The sequence below is a fragment of the Suricata suricatta genome, chromosome 2 (assembly GCF_006229205.1).
Source record: "Suricata suricatta isolate VVHF042 chromosome 2, meerkat_22Aug2017_6uvM2_HiC, whole genome shotgun sequence".
Lineage (NCBI taxonomy): Eukaryota > Metazoa > Chordata > Mammalia > Carnivora > Herpestidae > Suricata > Suricata suricatta.
The window spans coordinates 142,356,668-142,381,286 of NC_043701.1; the positions used below are offsets into that span (position 1 = coordinate 142,356,668).

The following is a 24,619-nucleotide window of genomic DNA, read 5'->3' on the forward strand; positions in this document are numbered from 1 at the left end:
TCTTTCTCTCTCTGCCCCTTCCCAAGCATACTCTCTCTCTCTCTCTGTCTCCCTCAAAAAAATAAACATTAAAAAAAAGTAGCAGAGATTGATGAGAGATCAAATATGAGTATGAAGGAAAGTAAGGGGCCAAATTGACTCCTAGGTTTGGTGCTCAACACTATTTAGGTGATAGTAAGCTTATCGAGAAAGGACACACTGGAGGCAATCCAAGGTTGTTTGTGGTACAGATGGGGGTGGACCAGCATCAGCTATGAATCCTCATTAGACCTTCAGACAGGTTGAGTTTGGGATAACTCTGAGATGTCTATGTAAAGATTCCAGCTACAGAGTTAGATCTGGAGCTTAAATGACAGGTCTTTGCCGAAAATATAAACATATGAGTCCTTTTTACCTTGGTGACAATTTAAGCCAGAGGCATGAATGCAGATGCTCAGAGAACAAGAATATGGAGCCAGAAGGGAAAAAGCCTTGGACTCAGGACTGAACTTTGTAACTTTAATAATAAAAGATGAGTTTAAAGTAATTATGTGATCAGTGGAACATAAAGATGGCTTAGTAGTGGCTGGAGATCATTAGGGTGGCATACAACCGGCCAAACAGGGAAACACTTATGAATGAAAGAATGCTTACCAGATAGAATACCAAGGAAACACCTATACATTAAGACTCTGTGCTATAACTTCAGGGAAGAAAGATGTTGTATGTATTCAGATCGGAATTGTAATGGGTAGGCATGCCAGGAAAACAGACCAGAGGACTTAGAGCATTGGGTTAGTCAACCATAAAAAGCCATCTAATTGACTTTGTTACCTATCAGACTCTTCCTACATATTACTACATAAACTTTCTACACTATATCATTTTTCCTTTTGCCACTCTCCTTCTCAAAAAAAAAAAAAAAAAAAGAAAAGAAAAATGCAAAGGCTCTCCATTGTCTAGGATAAAGTTCAGAATCCTTATATTGGAATTCAAAACATTTTCTGGTCCACATGGGCTATCTTGTAGTCTATCACTTACTTGTTAGTTCTCCTTTAGAATGGTATTGCCTTAGGGTACCTAAGTGGCTCAGGTGGTTAAGCATCCAACTCTTGATTTCAGCTCAGATCATGATCTAATGGTCTGTGAGATCAAGCCCCATGTAGGGCTCTGCACTGACTGTGTAGAGCCTGCTTTTGATTCTCTCTCTCTCTCTCTCTCTCTCTCTCTCTCTCTGTACCTCTCCCCACCCACTCACATGCCTTTTCTCTCTCTTAAAATAAGTAAACAGTAAAAAAATATACATAATTGACTTTTCAGTGATACTTAAATATGACTTAAATATCACCATCTCTAGGTTTTTAATAGGTGGTTGAATAATATCCTCTTCATGACCTTAGCAGTGAATGGTCCTTCCTGTCTACCACTCACCTGAATCTATTAAGAGGGTGGCTCATCATGCAGTCTCTACATCTGCCAACCTACAGAGCCCCAGTTCCCAGCAGGGAAGTATGTTCCAAGTAAGATGCCAATTTTGTGCTTAATGGAAATTCTGAAGTCTCTCAGATGAAATCCAGTTGTTGCCATCATGAGTTCTAGCACTCTGTCATGTAAACAGGCAGAGAAGTTCATCTTTCACATCTACATAGCTGGAGAATAACTTCTATAACTGAGTGACAAAACTGGGAAAGCTTCTGGAATTCTACATCTAGTTGTGTTTGCAATACTTTCAGAGTTAGAGAAAAGAACAGCTAGGAATTAGGGGGATATTTTACCATTCAACAGAATACATAAAAATATTTTTATTTTGTGGCACCTGGGTGACTCAGTCTGTTAGGCATCTGACTTCTGCTCAGGTCATGATCTCGCAGTTCATGAGTTTGAGCCCCTCATCTGTCTCTGTGCTGACAGCTCAGAGCCTGGATCCTGCTTTGGATTCTGTGTGTGTGTGTGTCTCTCTCTCTCTCTGCCCCTCCCCTGCTCACACTTCGTCACTCTCTAAAAATAAACATTTAAATATATATAATACATATTATATATATTTAATTCTGCTTAAAAGGCCTAGGAAAATTCTAGCCTTTCTCTTTGCAGTTTTAAAACTATTGCAATAAGGAAAAAAGAAGGAGAGAAACCAAGAAACAGACTCTTTACTGTAGCAAACAAACCAGAGGTTACCATAGGGGAGATGAGTGGGGGCGATGGATGAAATAGGTGGTGAGGATTAAGGAGTGTACTTGTGATGAGCTCTGAGCATCGTATGGAAGTGTTGAATCACTGAATTGTACAACTGAAGCTAATATTACACTGTATGTTAACTATCTGGAATTAAAATAAAAACTTTAAAAAATGTTGCAATAACAAAATTGAATTGTTTCTTCATTTGGAAGCTTCATAGTTGTAGCTTACAAAGTGCCTCTTCAATAGAAAACTAGAGCCTGTATTTGGATTGTCTTATGGAAGACCAACCTATTTTCTCTTCCTGCTAAAGATGTTTGCATTCCTTGTCACTAAAGGTGAAGGGCATCAAAGGGCCCCCTGCAGCCATGTCCCTGAACCACAGAGGAGGATGGAAATCCTTTTCTCTGTCATTTCCATTTGTTGTTCTCTAGGACAAATCCCTGAATTTTTATCTTGTCTTTGAACAGTGTTTCTTTTGTAGTTTGGAGCTGCTTTTAAGGAGAGTTAATGCACTGTTGGCCTCTGTGTCATCCTGGGGCAGAGAGAACTTCAATCAGGCGTCTTTGTTTTCTTAGATATCTGAAATCTTCCAATTTGTACAATGTTTGTGCTCAAAAAGGTCTGTAGCTGATGTCTCTTTTAATCTTTGTTTTAATCTTCCCCTTTTCTCCTCATAATCCTTTTCATTCGATCTTGCATACAGTGGTTGAGAATTTTGTTTTGTTTTGCATTTTTGTTTTTCTTTTTCAGGGTCACTTTCTGCTTTGTGTTCTTTGTGACTGATATTTTACATACAACATGACCGTCTGTGCAAAAGTGAAGAAATATGAAAATGGGCCTCTTCTTTGTCTTGCTCAGGCTCCTTCTTTTTCTAGGGACCATTTTCATCCTCTGTTTTCCTCTTCTAATCTCTTTGTGGAGTTGAACATTTCTTAGAGTTATAGAACAATAGTGGCCACTCCCAGAGTCCTTGTCGGAGAGATCACTGTGCTGTATGAGGTACATTGGCACATAGCTGGTCTCCCAGACCATGAACTTGTATACCTGCTACACCTCCCACTCCTTTTCTCAGAGAATGTTGAAGGGATAAAGACATTATTTCAGAACACTGCGCCATTGTGTATTCTCCCAGACACTGGGCTATTGCCAGGACATAAGTGAATTTTGGGGGTGAATGTAGGGGGACATAATTAACACATGGGTGCTTTCATTTTTTTATTTATCTTTTCCAGTTTGGAAAATTTTACTTTTTTTTCATTCCAGTAGAGTTAACATACAGTGTTATAGAAGTTTCAGGTGTATAATAAAGTGATTCAACAATTTTATACATTACTTAGTGCTCATCATAAAGGTAAATGGTTTTTTAAGCAATTTTCTTTTACTTAAACCCCCATCTATATATAAAATAAGAAAGTTAAAAATACGGCGCTCGTATACTCTAACCAAGGTGGATGGAAATGGAAATACAGAAATTGCAGTTAGAATTGCCAGCGTTTAAATTGTCACACTTTTTTTTTTTTTTTTTGATGATTCTGGTTGGGCTGCATTGAATTCGTTGAGCTTTATTTTCACCGTCTGTAATAAGTAGGTTGATAATATCCACTTTCCAGGAGCTCTGCTAGTTTTGGAGGAAATGACCATTGTACCACTTTGCACATAGGGGAAGCTCGAGAAGTTTTTGATCTTTTCCTCCCAGAGCTGTCCTCAGTTCCACCTCTAGCTTGCTCTGAACCGGTTTATGGTCAGAGGCAAGGACTTTGTAGCCAAAGCCTCTCATAAAACTAGCATAGTCTTTATTAAAAATCTTATAGCAGGTGGCATGTTGTATTGAATGCTAAGGTAAGTAACTGTTTAAATTCTGCACAAATGTAAATATTTTTCTTACACTAGTGAAAATAAAAAATATTGGATTTCTGTAATCACTTGGAAATAAATTTTTTTTATTTTTTTATCAATAACATCTCAGTATATTTACCTGATCATATATCCATTTATTTTCCATCCCTCTGTACATCCATCATTAATCTTAATTTCTAGATGCATTTCAAAGTAAATTGCAGACATCAGTGGGAAATAAGAATTTATTATCTATAAAGAAAATATAATAATACCTCATGCATAGTGTTTGCTGGGTGACAAATATCATTCTAATTTTTTACATATGTTAGCCCATTTAATTCCTGCCTCAACTGACTACATAGTTTGTGGGGCCCAATGCAAAACAAAAGTACAGAGTGCCTAGTTCAGAAACTATTAAAATTTTCAAGGCAGTGATTTCACAGCTCAGAATTTTTCAGAGAATGAGGCCATGTAAAACTATATAGGTCACATGCTTTATTGGTCACATTCAACCCCATGACGTGGGTTTTTTTTCTTTTTTTAAAATTTTTTAAATATTTATTTAGTTTTGAGAGACAGAGAGAAGAGAGAGCATGAGCAGGGGAGGGGCAGAGAGAGAGGGAGACAAAAATTCTGAAGCAGGCTTCAGGCTCTGAGTTGTCAGCACAGAGCCCTACACGGAGCTCAAAATCACAGACTGTGAGTTCATGACTTGAGCCAAAGTTGGACACATCTGAGGAAGTGATGAATATATTGGATTTTTGAAAATTAAACTTTTATTTATGCAAGTAATACAAAAATGCTTGCTTTCTGTAAAATATTTAAATATATTCTAAGGAAAGCAAAAACCTCCTCCCAGCCCTAGCTTCTTCCCAGACCATCCTTTCTTCCCTGGTCTTAGTTTCAATCTTTATTTTCTGTATGTTTTCGGTAAAATATCCGGGGGGTTCAGTGTTTTTGAATTGCCATTGATCATGGCATGAGCGGACAAGGTTGATGTTTGCTCTGAGTACTCAAGGTAGCTCCAAATGATCATGTATGTAATGTGACTTCATTTAGAGCCATTTCTTTTGCTAGAAACACATAATAAATGCACTAGTTTTACAACGCAGTGTTGATGAAATTGAACTTGAAAGCTCAAAATTATGTAGATAATCACAAGCAGCTTCCATTTCAATTACCATCCAATCCTTCCCTGACAGCTCCTTGCCCAGGGATAGAAGCTATGCGACCTGGGAGCTGCTGGAATTTAAGGTGTTCTGTGCAAAAGTTTAAATGTCCTCGCCACGTTTAGTCTTAGACAAGTTAACTTCTTTCCAAGTTGTTATTACCATGTTCACAATAGCCTTGCAGCCCAGGCTTTAGGTCCAGGTATTAACCAGATTTTATATGTCAAATTAGAGTACACTATTAAAACATACTTGAGGAATCACTTTTAGTTGGTAAGTTTTACTTACAATAAGAAATGATGTGGATGAAAAGCTGCCTTTTGATTAAGCAGAATAGTAGAATAATTAAGAGCTTAGGTTTTGGAGCCAGATGGCCTGGTTTGAAACCTATTACTGCCTCTTATTGCCTGAATAGTAGGCAGAAGCCAGGCAATATACTAGACTTTCTGAAACTCAGTTTCCTCATTTGAAAACCAGAAATAATAATACCTCCCTAATAAGATTGTGACCACTTGATGGACCTCGAGGGTGTCATGCTAAGCGAAATGAGTCAGGCAGAGAAGGACAGATACCATATGTTTGCACTCATAGGTCTAACAGGAGAACAGGAGAAACCTAGTGGAGGACCAGGGGGAGGGGAAGAGGGAAGGAGAGTTGAGGAGAGAGAGGGATGCAAAACTTGAGAGACTGTTGAATGCTGAAAAAGAACTGAGGGTTGAAGGGGAAGGGGGAGGGGGGAACAGAGGTGGTGGTGATGAGGGCACTTGTGGGGAAGAGCACTGGGTGTTGTATGGAAACCAATCTAACAATAAACTATTTAAAAAAAAAGATTGTGACCACTTGAATTGATGCAATCAGTGCTATGACCTCAGTAAATATTAGTAATTCAAGTAATTTTATAAGCTAAAAAAAAAACAAACCTACCCAGGAAGAACAATTTCAGAATAAGTGGAAATCTTCGCCACTTCCATCTAGTTGTCAATCTTAGGCCAACGTTTTTGCTGGGAGCTGGCGGAAACTTCAGCTGCGACTAGCAGAACAGCCGTGCTCTATCAGACTTTTCTAGGACATACTGTTCTCCCTAGATGAACAAAAGAGATGCTTATTATTTGTCAGTAAAAGTTAGACATTCTAAAATGAATGAATTTTTTTGTTTCCTTGCCATTTAATGATGTGTTCATAAATGAACTGAGTTATTAATAAACGTAACCTGAGTGAGTCTGTGGTAGATGATCTCCTTTATGTCTGATAGAATGCCTAGAATATTTCCTGGCCCAGAGTAGGCACATAAAAAAAAAAGTATTTACTGATTTACAACCCACCTTCTTCCAGAGGAGAACTCTTCCTATTGTTTGCACATCTTGCAATGAATCAGTGTCTGTTAAGCTCCCCAGCCTGAGACCACAAGCCCCTTCATTTCTCCTTTCTGAGTACACAGCACAGACTGTGGTGTGGCCACGGTTCTCAGTGACTGCTTGCTGCACAGAATATTGGGAAAGAGAAGCTGGGCTTTGAGAGGCACTGATAGCTCTCAAGAGTGATAAGAGCCATAGATTCCAAAGAGAATGTGGAGAGTGAAAGGTTTGGAAAGGGGATAGTGTAGAAATAGGGAAACAAAAAGACTTTGAAGCACTCTTGTCTCTGAAGCCCCATGTCTTGTCACCATTTACTGTTTATTGGGTCCCCCAGGGTTGTAAACTAAGTGTGACCCTGTCATCAGAATCCTTTTCATATGCTCACATTTGCTTCCTGCTTTTTGGAGCTTCCATTGTGTTTGTGAACATCATACACTGTTTATTTAGCTATAGATAGATGATAGGTAGATAGATAGATAGATAGATAGATAGATAGATAGATAGATAGACAGAGAGATAGAATGTCCTTATCTTTATAAACTGGTGGAAGCCTTAAAGTTTGGAGCCAGCCTGAGTTAGGGTAAATTATAATGCTAGCATATACTGGTTTACTGACCTTGTACAATGTACCAGAAATAGCCCCTTTAAGGATGAGGACTACTAATTGTTTTTTAAAGTATATTAAACAGAAAAAAATAAAAATTTATACTTCTCATATATTTTCTGATAATTTCAAACATGTAAACCTTTTGGCAGATATCTAAGACTTTTCTTGAGTATTGGCCTGCTTAATAAATTTCTCACGAAAATCACTCCCTTATTTAATCTATACATATAAACTAATTTCCAGTGTCAGTTCCTTTAAATAGGACAAGAACCAAAAATCTTTGCAAAGCATACTATGGGCAGAATTAATAGATGTTCCCCGCACTCCCTTTCCCAAATAGTTAGCTCTATAACAGTACAGATGTTTTAATTTTACTGTTCTCTTTCCCTCTCTTCCTCCTTTACTCCATTCTTTCCTTCTCCTTCTCTTTTTTTCCCACTTTGATCACAGTGCCAACTATAGAACTCTATAAATAGTAGCTTCCTAGAATAGAGGAACTGTTAATAATGAATTAAAAGTTGCCTACTATAATACTTAATATGTATGTACATAACATTCAGTAAAAAGGTCATCATTATCATTGCCATTATATTATTTTTATCATTATATTTTTATAGATGCAAGGTAAATTGGCAGCTCTGAGCTAATATTAAAGAAATTGCTAAGGAGGATTACATGAGTTTTTTTTTAATGTTTATTTTTGAGAGAGAGTGACAGAGACAGAGTGCAAACGGAGGAGGGGCAGAGAGAGAGGGAGACGAGAATCCAAAGCAGGCTCCAGGCTTCAAGCTGTCAGCACAGAGTCCAACATGGGGCTCCAACTCACAAACCACGAGACCATGACCTGAGCTGAAGTCAAACGCTTAACCGATGGAGCCACCCAGGCACCCCTAGATGAAGAATTTTTAACAAAGATCCACGAATCAAAAAGCTATAACTAGCTAATCCAACCTCGCATTCTACTTACTCTTGCAGTGGTAAAAGTTAAGGTTTTCCAGCCCATTCTCTTGAAATATATATTCTCATATGTAGTTTTCCTAAGTAATAGTCGTATTTTTGTGGTGCAATTGTTATGCTCTTAAAAAAGAGTAAAGTCTAGTTACTGTACTCCAGAATCACTAAGAGATTGAGTTACAATACCAGCTTTCTTACTTGCTTTACTTTTCTTGACTTTTTCTTAAACTATGTGCAGGCAAAAGGTATTGAGGAAGATCCTGTTTTATAGGCAAGAGCTCTGAGGTGCACTTTGTCTGCATGCCGTTGAATTGAGTTTACATCTTTGCAAACAGAATGCTTCTTGCAAAATTGCTTGTGTGTGTACATTAAGAATGCTCCTGTGTTCACAGTTTAAAGTATTGAGTTAGAGATCTCACTAAGCAATAAAGTAGCATTAGCTTCCCATAGATGGGAAATCCTATTGTATTTAACGACACAAGATTCATATTTTTATTTCGCCCAAAAGTGTTGGACTCCCAAACTAAGTCAGTGTAACATATCTTTTTACATCATTTCCTATTTTTGAGAAATATTTAAAATTGAGCCAATAGACAAGTACATGTAATGTTTATTGATGCTTTAGGGAGGAATATCTTTAAATAGAAACCTTCTTTTCCACTGCCATTAAAAACCAAATTTTAGAATTAAGCTCTAGAAGTAAGTGAATAATCAATTCCCATTGATGCAGCAGAGGAAACAGTAAGTTTTGGTCAATATTACTTTTTCTCTCTTTTCTATCTTTGATAATTAATTACCATTATGTATGACACTCTCTAAGCCAAAGAAAGGATTAGTAAAAGTCTTGAATACATTCCAAGTACATCTTCTGCATAACTAATGGAGCAAGACACTGTGGTCTTGATAAAAGTTTGAGAAGAACCTGTGGTCCTCTATGCTTCTTATAGAAGGTGGGTGTCTTGTACCCATTCTGTGTCTTGCCTGAGAGATGGAGGAAGGCACATTAGAAAAAGTCTATAGTAAAAGGACAGCAAAGCATTCCAGGAACAATTTGACTAAATCTGAATTGTAGGAAGTATCAAGGAAATTGAATTGAGGCAGATTGTGAAGGGCTTTGATTGCTTTGATGAGGAATTCGACTTTAGAACATTTGAAGGATTTTTCTGCATTGTAGAATGAATATAGGATGGGGGGAAGGAAGGCCATTAAGAAATTAGAGAGCCTTAATTTTGGATATTGAAAGATAAATGAGTAAAAGAATATAAAAGTTGGATGGGCAAGACTATGTAGATGACTGAATAGGTAGAGGCTCCCCAAAACTTAACCGCAGTTCTCCTCTTGCAAGAGCCAGCTGTTTTCCCTATTCATCATCTCTGCCTCTCAGTGGCTCATGCAATTTTAAAGCAAGAAGAAATAATAAAATAATGATGAAGCAGATGCACTCTGTAAGTGCACCCTGGGACGAATAAATTATAGAAAGTGCACTGCAGTAGGAAAGAAGGAAAGGAATTATTCAAGGAAAATGGGCTTGTGATTTTCTCATTGAGTTCAGACTCAGCCATCCTCAATACAAAAGAAGTAGGTACTCATGGTCTGGAGGCCTGAACAGGGCCTTGGGAACTTGTGGTACAGAGATGCCTAAAGGGATGGGGGGAAATGGCTGGTCTCCATGCCTGTCCAGTTCAGATTCTCTATTTCCTGCCTCTAAATTATTTTCTCTCCAGTAAAAATACAAGGATACAAGAATATTTGTCACTTCTCAATGAAAAACCTTTGATGACCCTTCTCTGTCTTCTACGGTTGAATTATCTTCTTTTCGTGGCATTTAGGACTCTGCCACCAACAGACCTTTCCAATCCTGTGGCTAAATCCCACCCAGCTGAGAGACTTGCTACTTTTAAAAGAACCATGCATGGGGCACCTGTGTGGCTCAGGCAGTTAAAGCAGCCGACTTTGGCTTAGGTCATGATCTCCCCATTCATGAGTTCGATCCCCACATCAGGCTGTATGCTGACAGCTCAGAGCCTGGAGTTTGCTTTGGATTCTGTGTTTCTCTTTCTCTCTCCCCATCCCCCACTTACACTCTGTCTCTCTCTCAAAAATAAAATACTAAAATAAATAAATAAACAAAAGGACTATGCACATGTTCTAGTTTTTTCTGTTGATTGTCCTTCCTCTTCTCATCATTGGGTCACCCTTGACCAGCACTGGTTCTCATGCTGCCTTCTTTGATCTTCTCTTCTCTAATACCAGTTATACCACCCTAGCCCATATTTATGGTGCCATTGCTGTCTACCAGATACTATTCAAAATATTTAGCAAATACTTACTGTGCTTCAGTCTTGGCTGACCATTCCTACATCATGCTACTTTGTATTGAATGTGTACTTTGAATGTGTACTACTTTGTATTCAATACTTTGTATTGAATCATTGTCCAAATGCACCTGTACTGGAGCCTGTGAATGTCTGTGTATCCTTTTAAACCATGAGAGTCCTGGGGTGCCTGGGTGGCTCAGTCAGTTAAGCACTGGCTTCGGCTCAGGTCATGATCTCATGGTTCTTGGGTTCGAGCCCCGTGTCAGGCTCTGTGCTGACGGCTAGCTCAGAGCCTGGAGCCTGCTTCAGATTCTGTGTCTCCCTCTCTCTCTGACCCTCTCCTGCTCGCACTGTCTTTCTCTGTCTCTCAAAAATAAATAAAAGACATAAAAAATTTTTTTAACCATGAGAATCCTAAAGGCAGGCATCTCTCCTGCTAAGTCTGGAAAATAGCAATGATTGTCACTATAATAACAACTTATATTTATAAACACTAGCTTTATTCTAGTCATGGCCTTACCAGACTTAGACTTAGGTTTCCTCTAACTCTCCTAACAGTCTACTGCAACAAGTACATGGGGTAATGATGGTGACAACCACATAGGATCTTGTGAAAATTAAATAATATAGAATTAACAATGTAAAACATTTAGCCTGTGAGAAGTTCCCAAACATATTAGCTATTATTATTCCTTCCAGGGATTTAGTAATACATATATGTGACTCAATGCAGTCACTCAAGATTAAATGTGCCTGTGTTTGAATCTGAGCAGCCCTTTTATTGATTGTCCTCACAATAACATGCCCTTTCAACTGAGTTGACAAAACCCCCAAAATCTGGTCAATGCATATTTGCCCTAGGTTTATGAGAGAAGTAAATATTTTGACCCTGAAGAGAACACTAAGTGAACCTGGCTCGGAGATGTAAATGTCAGGGAATAATGAGTCTTGGGCATGAGACTTATTCTTGGATTTCCCAGAGAACCAGACACTTGGAGCCCTGTGACTTCATGTTAAAGAAACACAGGTAGAATCAATTATTATCCCTGCTGACAAGCTTCCATCTCAGTAAGTAAGCCATCGTGCCCTCTGGAATAGCCATCTTAGGTCAATTGAGACATTTGGTCTCATTAACCACTTTGGATTCATCTTAAGACTTTTTTATTTATAGTCTTCCTAAGGCTTAATGGGCTTCAAAATGTACTTTGCCCTGGTTCATATTGAGTCTTACCAAGTTCTGTGCTTTTACTCAGCAGGCAGCCATTTGGCTGTCAGCTTTTATATTTTTTCTCTACAAGGCAAGGAAAGCCTTATGGACACTTGTGGGTGCCCAATTAGCATTCCCATGGCACTTTATTCCTGCTTATAATTATTCTTTATGCCATCTTTGTTTCCTTGACCATCAGGAATAGATCAAGTCACTTTAGTATTGTGACTTAGCTCCTCTCTGTTTCAAGATGATCAGATTTAAATTATTCATAATCTAAATCTGTTCTTTCAGTAGATTCCTCTGATTGTGGTTTGTGTTGTTGTTGCTGCTACTGCTACTGCTGTTTTTTGGTGTCCGAAGTAGAAGTCCGAAGAGTGGTCATAGTTTGGAAAGACAGAGAAAGGGTGTTGCAGGCAAAGGAGTTTTGAAAGCAAAGATAAGGCAGAAATTCAATTGGGTGTTGGTGTATGTCTGCCGATGTATGTGGGGTAGAGGGTCACTGATGGATTAAAGGATTAATATCAGGTAAGGAGGGGGAGGGAGTAAGATATCCATTAGAATAAGAATGAGTCTGGGGAACAAATCTCCACAGCTTTAATTCATCTCACCAGCCATTTAGCAAACAGTCTCCCCAAATCTGATCTTTTTTATTCCTGTACTCTATATTTTTCAGTCTCCAATGCCATTAGCTAAGTTTCAAATTATTTCTCTTGCCATTTTAAACTCTATAGAGACTATCACAAGTAATTTTTCTTTTTTATTATTATTTTAAAAAGTTAATGTTTATTTACTTTTGAGAGAGAGACAGAGCATGAGTGTGGGAGAGGCAGAGAGAGAGACAGAGAGAGAGAGAGAGAGAGAGAGCATGAGTAGGAGGGAAACAAAGAGAGAGGGAGACACAGAACCTGAAGCAGACTTCAGGCTCTGAGCTGTTAGCAAAGAGCCCAACACAGGGCTGGAACTCAGGAATGCGAGCTCAACACAGGGCTCAAAGTCACGAATGAGAGATCATAATCTGAGCTCAAGTCAGAAACTTTACTGACTGAACCAACCAGGCACCCCACAAGTGATTTTTCTAAACTAATTTAACCATGGAGTTCACATTTCAGCCACACCCAACAACAATGTACATCATTGAACTCACCATGCATATTCATTGCTAAAGTCACCACCCAAGTATCTTCCTCCTCTGATCTTCTATCTCTTGAGAGCACTTGTAAACTCCTACACAGTATTTATGATACTGATAAAATATAACTCATTGTATCTCCCCCCAGGCATAATTATTCACTCTTCTACATGTGTATCCAGTGATTTTGAACATATTTGTATTTTAGCACTTATTGAAGCATATTGTATTTATGTGCATATATATTTAACTTGTCACTTAGACTTGAGATCAGTGAAGTATTTATATTATTCATCCATGTTCCTCTTAAAGCTTCTCATGATGTTTGGGGTAGTAGGTGCTCAGTCAGTATCTGGCAAAGTGCTTTGAATGGAGAATCATTGCAATTTTCTATTCTAGGAAATCCTGAGAGTCTGTGGTATAATCAGACTGGCTATTGCTTAATTAATGTTTTCTACTAGAGATCTTTCTTTAATCAGTCTTCAATTTTTTTTTTTAGTTAACAAGTATTTTTTAATATCCTTAGGGCCAAAATTATTTATAGAAAATCACTTCTGTGGTTGTTGGTCATTCACTTAGAAAGGATTCACCGAACACTTCCAATTAATGAGCTAATTTCAGTTTCCTGAATCACAATAATATTTATTTCCCAAGAAATAAATTTCTGCATATAAATTAGAATTTTATTAAGTAGCAGGTTTATAAATCAAGTGATTTAGAATGGCATTCACTTAGAACTAATCCATAAGTCTTTTTTAGTGAGAAATGAAAACATAGCCTCAATAATTTTAGATATAATTTCCATACACTTTTTGTTATTGGATATTATAGATTGATTTCTGTTCCTGATAGACTTGGAAGTCGTTTAAGCATATAAAAGCCCCAATGTAATTTTCCACAGTTAAACATAGAGAGAGAGCCCCCTAACTACAGTACTCTAATTTATGTGTCTGAATCCCTCATCTTTTAAAATATTCTCAGTTCTCCCTTTAGCAGAGAGAATGTTTATGATGTTTAAGAAGGAATCCAACCTGCTTTGGTAAAATAAAATGTTTATTTTTTAAAATTAAGAAAACATACGGGGCACCTTATTTCCTTGACCAAAACTGGTCAAATGTTGGCAGTTTCGTATGGTTCCCCATCATATTTGCAGCTTTATTCTTTAGGAGAAAAACAATTACAGGAAGTAAAAAAAAAAATTCAAGTAATTTCATGGGATACGTGAGAAAGAACTATCATGTGAATGCTGTGATGTATGCAGGTATGCTAAATATGTTCATAAATACAACTGTAATCTGGTAAGACAAGCGAATGTTCTCCTGTACTAAGCACCCCATGGCAGAATAAACTGTTTTTCATTAATCCGTTAATACAATTAAGTTTGATCCCATTTGGAATTCTTAAGAAACTCAACTACTATTTACTATCAGTAAAACAAACCAACAAACAAAAAACTACTGTTTGTGATATGTGTTGCAGGAATTACATGGTCAGGAATTACAAGCAAAGCCTCAGTTGAGCACCTGTGATAATCAGGATAGGTTATGCTTCAGTAACAAAAAGCTCCCTACCAATCACAGCAGCCTAATACAGTTAATATTTAAGTTAGGCTTATAATTTTCATGTGGGTTGAGTGATACTACAGGGGAGATTTTGGAAGAGAATATTGGAGGGTCTATGCAGATTTTCATTGCATCATGCTGAGGTAATGCATTTCACTTTAGTTACATTTTATTGGCTGCAACTATGGTCTGCTTTCATTGGAAGGGAAAAGGGAAGGGCAGTGAGTGAAGAAAGGTGAGCAAAAGCAGATATGTGTGAACACTAGACATCTGTACTGAAGATTTTAAGACTATGGTAGATTGTACATTTTATTTAACATTTCTTCATACTTGCTTGTTAACATTTTCCCATGATACTTGGCCACCTGGGACAAACAAAGATGAAAGTCTGAAACCCAAGAGGTTGCCCTATCTTAGAACTGTTTGATGATGATCATTTTCCTGTTACTTCTTGCTACATAAAGCATTAGTCCACATAGCAGGATTTTGCTCCATGAGGTGTTTTCAATTTCATAATTTAATTATCTATTATAGATGCAGAATGGTCTACTGTGTCAGATAGAAACGGTCAGCTGTACAGTTGAATGTCCCAGAAGGAAGCGTGTACATGAGAGTAGAGTTTCTTATATTTAGAGAAAATTTAGATTTCAGTAGTGTTTTATTTGACTTTATATTGTACATTTATTTTCTGTTTTGTGGGAACATTCGGGAATCTTAATGCCTGGATCAATTGGTGTCCATTCTCTCTGCTTGTCTGGGTGAGGACTGCCTCTCCATCAGCATCACATAAGCTTCGTGAATGGACAAATGAAGATGGAGAAGGGGGAGATAGTAGTTTACATGTCCTCCCCTGGCACAAGTACGACCATCCAAAATATCAGAGAAAGCATTAATTACATCGTATGGAGCAGAAGTCACGGTTCTAGTTATTCTGTCATAATATGAACTGGACAAACTTCCATTGATATAGAAAGACAAGACTTCCAGAATCTGTGCTGAAGTGAAACTGACAGTGTCCTATCTCACTGCCTTTATGTGGCTGACCTGCTCTCCCAATGTCACTTGTACCACCTGAAAAGTTGTCATCATCTGAAACACAAATCTCTTATTCCACCTTCAGTTTTTCATTATCTTCCATGTTTTATTATATTTCCTGTATCTATTTAGTTAGTTATATGAAAAATGATGTCAAAATAGAGCTCTTAAATCCCCACTGCAATCTCGGTGCCAATCTCTCCCTGAGAGTCCCTGCTCATTCATTCTCTTTCTTTCAGTGTGTCTCTTTGCTTAACTTTTCTCCTGTTCTCCCTCCCCCTTCCTCTTCCCTTTTTCTTTCCCCTTATCTGGAACTGGCTTTATTATTCATCTGAATCAAAATTCCTGGGAACAAAAAGCAGGATCCACTTAACTTTAAAAAAGAAAGAATTAAAAAAAAAAAACAAAAAACCATACCGCTGGTTTTTAAACAGCCCTCAATGAAGGTATAAGATTTTGCTCTCCTACTCCACCCATCTAGGAAAACAGGATGAATAATGCCAGGATCTATGTGACTAGTGATGGGCTCTTGGGCTCTCTGATCCTAAGTGTTGCCTTATGTCCTTATTTCCATTGAAATACTATCTTCTTCTTCTAAAGTTAGATATTACCTTTATTTGATTTTTCTCTAGCTAGTATCTTCTTACCCCAACATCCACACTTGTGGTGCGGTCCAGATCCCAATCCTGGCTGCTGACAAGCTGCTGTATCTTTCTGTAAATGTAGACTCCATCTAGAGTTATGAGGCCAAGACTCATCATTTGGGATATTAAGACCAGACCAGAGGCATAAGTGGATATACAACAGGATCTTAGTAAATCTCTTTGGGTTTTGTGGGAGACAATGATCTCTCCATTTTCTTCTTCTCTCTCCAGTACCTATTTCAAAATATGAATCATCTTAAGAAAAAAGATGAAATGTACAGAGTTCTCATATAAAATGTCAGGAACTATTCCAAGTGCAATACACACACTGTCCTATTCAATTCTCACACAAAGCTATCAAAGAAATATTATGGTCCTTTGCTGTGAGGAGAAGCTGAAGTCCAGAGTATCAAGCACCTGGCAAAGGCACACAACCATGTAATAGAGTAGGAATTACAATATGGGCCATTTTGTTGCATGCATGCTCTTTCCCATGCACTGTAATACCTCCCCTAAAGTAAGAGTTATCTAGTACTTTACATGTCGTGGCTTATTATTCACCTGAATCAGAATTCCTAGGAATGAGAATCTTTATCAACTTTCAAAAACAGCACCTACGCTAGTTCATATACATGTCTCCTAATGATTATTAGCACAGTGATTATTTTTATATTTTATTAGAAAACTGGATAATCAGGAATGCGTATGTCTTGACTACCATCCCTTGGTAAAAAGAAGACCTAGGTCTAGAAAATCAGACTTGCAAGCATGTACTTTGGTGTTTTTAAAATCATGCCACATATATGGAATTGAGGGAGAAAAGTATGTAGTACTTGGTGACACTGAGTCAGAGAGTTCCTCCATGGTAGTATTCATACATATGTAAAGTGGTTTTATCATCTGACCTAGTTATTCATAATTATTTAGGATACCCTCTAATTTTATACTGGTGAGTAATTTTATTTTTGATATTTTAAGAATAAACATAAAATATGCACTAAATGTAAATTTCAGCATGATGTATAAAACAAAAAGATTGACAAAACACAGAAGAATCACGTTTGTAGAAAGGTTATGTGTAAGAAGACATAATGATTGCATTGTACTAGTATGGAAGCTGCATGTGTTATTATTGGGAAACAGCTGGATGCAACTATCTGTGTGTGTGTGTGTGTGTGTGTGTGTGTGTAGGTATACACACATGTATCATTCCTAAGATATAGTTTTAAAAACCTGTGAGTAGATAATAGGTCAGAAGGAAATATCTCTAAGTTTTAATAGTGATTACTCCTGGAGAATAGGTTTTCCCATGTTTCTTTCTACTCTTCATTTTCCAAATCTTCTCCTATAATGTTGCTTATCTTTATAGTGAGGAAAATAATGGCACTTTATTAAATGGATAGAAATTTTAATCCTTATTTTCGTAAGTTCTCCAAACAACCTGTTTTCTGACCCTTCCTGGATCGTATGACTGCCATTTTATTTTACCTGGGAAATGACAACTTTGCATATGTCATTTTGAAGTGCCGCATTATGCAGTGTCTTATGCAATATAGACAGTCGGGTGCAGGAGGGGGTTAGGCTCTCTCTTGAAGCCTTCACCTGCAAGCTTCCTCCAGAACCTTTTTGAGTCAGCACCTCCATCTGTGGCCCAAGATGAGAAACGATGTACTAAATCACCTTGACAGTTGTCTGTTTGCAATATATCATCAGCTCCTACCTTGTGTGCTGACACCACATTCCTCACATCCCTTATTTGCCTCTCCCGAGTGAGGCACTTTCAGGTAGAACAGAGAATTATTACGTTGCTAAAATGGACACACAAACATTAGAGCTACCTTCCCAGAATTTCTTTGCAAGTTTATTATTATGTTTTAATCAGGGATAGGGTTACCAAGAAGTCAGACCAGGCCATGCTCTTTTTGGTGTAGTTTGACTGCTTGACTCAAAGTATTTTCCCCAGTAGACCATCACAGGAGTAAAAAGTTCTCTATGCAGAGAGGAGTCATTGGCAATTTATAAGAAAAATATTAGCCCATTTATTTAAAATATATACCTAAATAAGATGGTTATATTATCTGACCTTATAATTCATAATTACTTAGAATAACTTATTTGAAAAGAAATTACTTCAGGTGAATTAGGAAACAGGATAAGAGTGGGGAACAAACCCAGAAGGGATGATGCACACAGAAAAAAGCCACTTGGAAAAAAAATAGTAACTACTTCTACTTATCCCCATAGTCCCTAAAGCTAGCCATATTCTGGCTCAAAAAACACTTTTTCTACAATTTGGTCAGTGTTTTCTGGGGCTGTTTTCACAATGGGCATGATGTAGGATGGGAGCAGCAAGGACAGAGCCAGACATATGCCACCTTATGGGAACTTTCAGCCAAGTGGGGAAAACAATGCCAAGAAATAAGCAAAAGGCCTGGAGCTTTGAGAGAATGTGCAGAGAAGTGTATCCAACTTTGCCTGGGCAAGAGAAAAGTAGCAAGCTGAGAGCCTTGGCTTTTTCTTAGTGAATTTTACCATTTTAAATTAAAATTGATAGCACATATGTTTGTCCAGTCTGACTGCTGATATATCATAAATCAGTCACTTAAAAGCCACTCTTTGTGATTTCATTATTGTGAATTCCTTCCACTTTATCTTTACATATCACAGGTTCTTCCATCAGCTGATCTCATTTTGCTTGTTTCTTTACATGTGTGACTTCCTTTGCTAGGCTGAAACCTTCAATAGTTATGGTCCGACTATCGGGTGCTGATACATAGTAAATACCCAGTAAATGTGGATTAAATGAGAAAATAAAAAAGAATCCCATATTTTGACTCTCCTATAAAATAATTATAATTTTAAAGGACATTCAGTATAATAGATACTTATAATGACTAACTTTATTTTCCTTTGAATCCAGTCAGCACAAGTGACAACTCTAACACAATTTTAATATGACTGCAGCTGTTGGATGACAAAGTAGGTTTACGTCCAGAAATTATGCCAAAGCCTGCTTAAGAGAACCAGACTGGGAGAGACTGTCCAATTGAAGAAAGATTGTATAAAAACTTATGGAGAAGCCTGTGTTCCTCAGGCAGTCTTGTTCTCATCCAGAAAACCCAGGCAGGTAGCCATCTTGTCTTGACCCCCCAAGAAGTTCATTCACAAGCTCTCCCTCTTCAGAGAAGAGAAGATCATGCCTATTCATTTCTACTACCAGAGCTGAAGGGTATATGCAAACACTACACCCAATTTTATGTTAATACATTGTCTAAAATATTTAAACACTGGATGGATAAAATGTCATATTATCAACAAACTCTAGAATTATGGGCATTCCAACAGCAACTGGAATATTGCCATTTTCAAAAGAACTTTAATGAGTCTTAAATTGGTTTGACAGCCTAAATATGTGGGAAAAGGTAGGGAGCGGAGAAAAGAAGACCCTTGGTGGTTGGAAGGGAGGGGACAGGGAGGGAAAGGGACCTTTGGACCTGATTTCAGACAGTCATTAGTAATGCATCACTCTATAATTGGCTTGATTTCCAGGGAGCCATCAGTATCTGCCTTTTTAGAACAATGTGCAATTTTGTGAGCTGTGACAGCCTAGTGCTGAGTGGGTTGTAGGTGAAGTATGCCTGCCCTATCTTATGAAAGGCAGAGGACCAGCAAGGAGAATCCATCTGACATTGTAAGCAGCCAAATTAATCAAGAATAATCTTTTTTTTCAGCTGTACAGAATATTTCCATAGCTATTTTTAAAAATAAGTTTAAGTGACCTGTATTTTCCCCGATTCCTATTTGTAACAGTATGTATATAAGAAGAACCCAAAAGTATTTAGATTCATAGTACAGCTGAACTTTTTTTTTTTCCACTTTGGAAACGTTGCCTTATATATCATTTGCACAATACCAGGAAAAAGTCAGCTGCACCGATGTAATTTACTGGTTTGATTATGAAATACAAAAAGGGAATGATGTTATTGTAAGAATTGTTAGTGTGAGAAGTGGTGCTTTAAAAGCAAGAAGGTTATATGAGGTAATGTGATATTACCACTGGGAACCTAATAGGGAAAAGTTTCCTTTAAATAATGTATACTTTAAAAATCCAGAAAGCTTAAATAATACCTGAGAAACAATTAATTCACCAAATAAATAGTTTTAAGACTAAAAATATGGGAAGATTTGCATTTTGCAACAATATGGATGGAACTAGAGAGTATTATGCTAAGTGAACTCAGATGGACAACATCGTATGATTTCACTTATATGTGAACTCTAAAAAACAAAGCAAACAAATGAAGAAACAAATAGACTCTTAAATACAGAGAACAGAGTGGTGGTTGCCTGAAGGCCAGTAGGTGGGTGAATCAGTGAAAAAAGAAAAACGATTAATTTTTTTATGTCATTTTATTTTGAGAGAGAGACAGAGAGTTAGCGGGGGAGGGGCAGAGAGAGACACACACAGAATCTGAAGACAGGCTCTAGCCTCTGAGCTGTCAGGACAGAGCCTGACATGGGGCTTGAACACACGAACTATGAGATCATGACCTGAGCCTAAGTAGGCTGCTTAACTGACTGAAACACCCAGGTGCCCCCAAAAAAGATTAAGAGGTACAAACTCCTAATTATAAAAATAAATACGTTACAGAGATGAAAAGTACAGCTTAGGGAATATTATAATGATGTTGCGTGGTGACTACATTTGTTGTGGTGAGCATTGATTCATATATAGTATTGTAAAATGAATATATTGTACACCTGAAATGAATATAACATTGCATGCCAATTAACACTTCAATAATGTTTTAATGCAGGAGGAAATAATATTTTCATTTTTGTACATTATTTTGTGGAGACATAATGATTAAGAAAATGGATTTTGGGGCACTTGACTCAGTTGGTAGAGTATGTAACTCTTTATCTCAAGGTTGTGAGTTTAAGCTCCATATTGAGTATAGAGCTTAGTTTGAAATAAAGTATATATATATATTTTTTTGAGCTTTTATATTTTTTATTCTTCATTTAACTTTTAGAACACTACTATAGTTGAATATTAAAACAAAAACAATAGCCAAGTAGTGAGCTGTGATTATAGTCCTTCACTCGTTCACTACCATATATAAAATGCCAGCAGTGTTATTCACTGGTCCCATTAAGAGGTCTGACACTGAACACCTCCCCTAGGGTGATGTTCATCATCCTCATATGCTTCTCCGTTGTAATGGTGCCGTCTTTCCTGATTTGGATCAAAGTCTACCAGTTCTACTTTGTCTGTTTCATCAGTCTCTTTTACCTCCTTCCTCTCAGGTAGGAGTTTTCCCAGCAAAGGGAGTTTATCAGGAGAGAGAAAGCCATTCTCTGGACAGTTTACCTTAAATCCAATGATTAGGCGACGCTTTTCATATGGTCTACGATAAATTGGCATGCCTTCATTCAGCACACACCTTGATGTCTCCATGCTTGACAATCTGACCTGGTGAGAGGTGATGACAATGGTTCTGTTGTCAAGAGTAGATATTGGCTTTTGAAAGCCACACAGTGCTTCAACCAGCTGTATGTCCACACACATGAAAAGATCCTCCCCTCGCCGAGTAAAAACAGCATGGTCCTTCTGCTCTAAAACAATGATAGTATCTCCTGGTTCTGGTCCAGGTTCTTGGTCTCCTTCACCATGGAATATTATCTTCTGGCCATCTTTCATGCCTTTGTCAATATGAACTTCTAGAATATTCTTTTCGTGAACTATCTTCCCTCCATTGCAGCTTTTACATCTGTCTTTAGGACTGATCCATTCCCCATGACCCTGGCACTCCGTGCACACAGATTGAATTTGCTGAACCATTCCAGGTCCTATCTGATGAATTCTGATTTGCATTCCTGTGCCTCAGCAATTGGGACAACATTCTACTCCTTTCTTTCCATCTTGGCCTTCACATTTGTCACAAATCACATTCTTTTGCAGAGCTAGCATGGGTTTGAGCATTAGGCAAAATTAGATTCAAGTCCTAGTTCCGCCTCATACATGTTCTGCTCCGTAAGTAAACCTAAAACTCTCAGAGTCTCAGTGTCCTCATATGTAAAATAGGAGATCTTATGAATGAATGAATGAATGAAGGGTAATATAAATGTCTAATACAAATATCTAACTCATAGGATGGTTGTGAAGAGTGATAATGCATAGAAAGTACCTAATTCATAGTAAGCGTTCAATGCATTATCTATTAATACTATTTGTAACAATACTCAATAGATTTCTCCAAATTCTACAATATTCTTAAAACCCATTTGACCCAAAGACCTGTACTCTTTTCACTATACTGTAGTTGCACTACATAGTATTTAATTAAAATAATACAGAAGTTGGTCTCATTGTCATTTCTGTCTATGAGTGAATCACATGAAGTTTGGACCATACCATTCTTGTAGCATCTTATCTTACCAAGAGTCTGTGGGTTTGCCAAGGGCAAATCAAGTTTCCTTAAATATGATTATGCATATCTGATCACAAGGGCAATAGAGAAAGTTTTATAGTAAGATCCTGAAATGTCATAAGGATACACTTGTATTGAACTTGAAATGATTCAATGTCTAGTCAAAGCAAGTCACTATTATGTACTCAGTCAATGCTTTTTGAAGGAAGAAAGGTAGGGAGAGAGGAAGCAAGGAAGGAAAGAATGAAGGGAGGGAGGAAGTAAGGAGACAAAGAGGGAAAAAGAGGAAGGAGGAAAAGGAAGGAAGGGAGGGAGGGAGGAAGGAAGGAAGGAAGGAAGGAAACAGTCAGGAATATACAATCAAGAAATGAATTAATTATAATAATTGGGGACCTTGTTCATGCTCAGGTTATTTCAAGGGTCTCTTCACTCTAGCTGTACCCAAAATCATCTTCATCCCTCCACATTTGCTCCAAATTGGAGCCACATCCTTACCTCATTGTCAAGCTAAATTTAAGGTATTCTCCTTCCTTCTTAACCTCTTGGGCAATTTCTTTTTTGAAAATCCGCCCTCCATCTAATACTTAGCTTAGCAAATTGCATCCATCCCTAATTTTCCTGGGGAGATGCCCCACTCCCTGAAGTAGTGGGGTGTTTCTCTGTTCACTTATTTTATCCTCTGATATTTAATGTTTTATATGTGCCTTTTCCCCAATTCTCATGGCCCCAGTAAGAAGGCACCATCTAGGTATTGTTCTTCCCCAGCATACAGTACTATTCAAATGGATATTTGCTGACTTCTTAAACATGTATGTATATTTGTATGGTATACATATGTGTATATGTGTGCATGCTGTATTGTTTGAATTACATGCATGGTTTCTAATAAATACATAAAGGATGCATAGCTTGCCACATACATCAATTGAGATACAAAAGGACAATATAGGAGACGAAAGGTATGCATGGTAAAACAGGATAACTTCATCATGCTTTGCACACTGTCAAGAAGAAATTCAGCTGGATAGGTACAATTAAGGATATGGTGTTTCACCTGTGGAGGCCCAGCTGGCTACAGCCCATGTGACCTGCTTTCAGCACTCGACAGACATTGCAAGTGAAAATCATTTTGATCAAAGTCCCAAGTTAGATCACATACTGAAAATTGATTCATCTAGGTTATACCTTAGACTGAGAAATATATTGGAAGTTTTCTACCTGAGAAAACCAGCTCAAAAATCATATAAGGCATTGTCACTCCAGGAGACTTAGATATATGAAAGGAGTTTGATGTGGAAGTTTGGAAAGTACCTATACTAAACTGAACTATTGCCAAGATTGTTAATGCGTCACTTTGATGAGCCAAGAATTCTCATTTTCCCTATAGGGGCGGATGTCTCAGATAGTCTGTGGTGGAGAGAGGGCACAGCCTTTTATTTTAAGAATAAAGAATCTCAACTTGAAGAGAGGAATTGCAGCTAGGTTTTGACAGAGCCTGTTGGGAAGTAGAGGCAAGCATGATGTTTTATAAATGTTGGTATTGCAGTCAGATCGCTTTGGGTAGGTGCCTTCTGATCATCTAATTAGTATAATGTCAGCTGGGCTTGAGAGCCATTTCTTTTTTATAAACCATCTGTTTTGTCATAAAGGTTTCTTTATAAGCCATATGCAGGAAGAGCATTTGTTCTGTTATTCAGCATTATCCCCTGTGTTCTCTGTTTCTACATCCTCTGTCCTGAAAGGTAGTTTTGATCTGTCTAGGAAGGTGGCAGGGAGTGCAGCAGAATAAATAAAGAAATGTTTGGCAAATGTTTGGGGTGCCTGGGTGGCTCAGTCAGTTAAGGATCTGATTTTGGCTCAGGTCATGATCTCGGAGTTCGTGATTTCAGTCTCTGCATAGGGTTCTGTGCTGACAGATCAGAGCGTGGAGCCTGCTTCAGATTCTGTGTCTCCCCCTCTCTCAAGATATATAAACATTTAAATATATTTTTAAAATGTTTGGCAAATTTAAAAAAATCACTTGGTTGAATTTACAGCTATAGGATCAGTGATCTCAGACACTGAAGAACACATCATCCAGCCCTTCTCATGAAAAAGTAATTCTGTTTCCAAAATGGGGAGCCTTGGTTCAAGTTGTTTTCTGAGCTTTAATTTTAAAATTTTACCCTTTACTATGTAAGGTGAGGGTAATAAAAATGGACGATGT

At 37.7% G+C, this 24,619-nt stretch overlaps 1 protein-coding gene and 1 pseudogene across 1 annotated transcript in view; one reads left to right on the forward strand and one right to left on the reverse strand.

The window, feature by feature from the left end:
• NRG3 (neuregulin 3) overlaps nt 1-24,619 on the forward strand; it is a 1,058,459-nt gene that overhangs the window by 760,144 nt on the left and 273,696 nt on the right. The gene's annotated exons all lie outside the window — the stretch shown is intronic.
• Nucleotides 21,135-21,872, reverse strand: LOC115285601 (annotated as a pseudogene).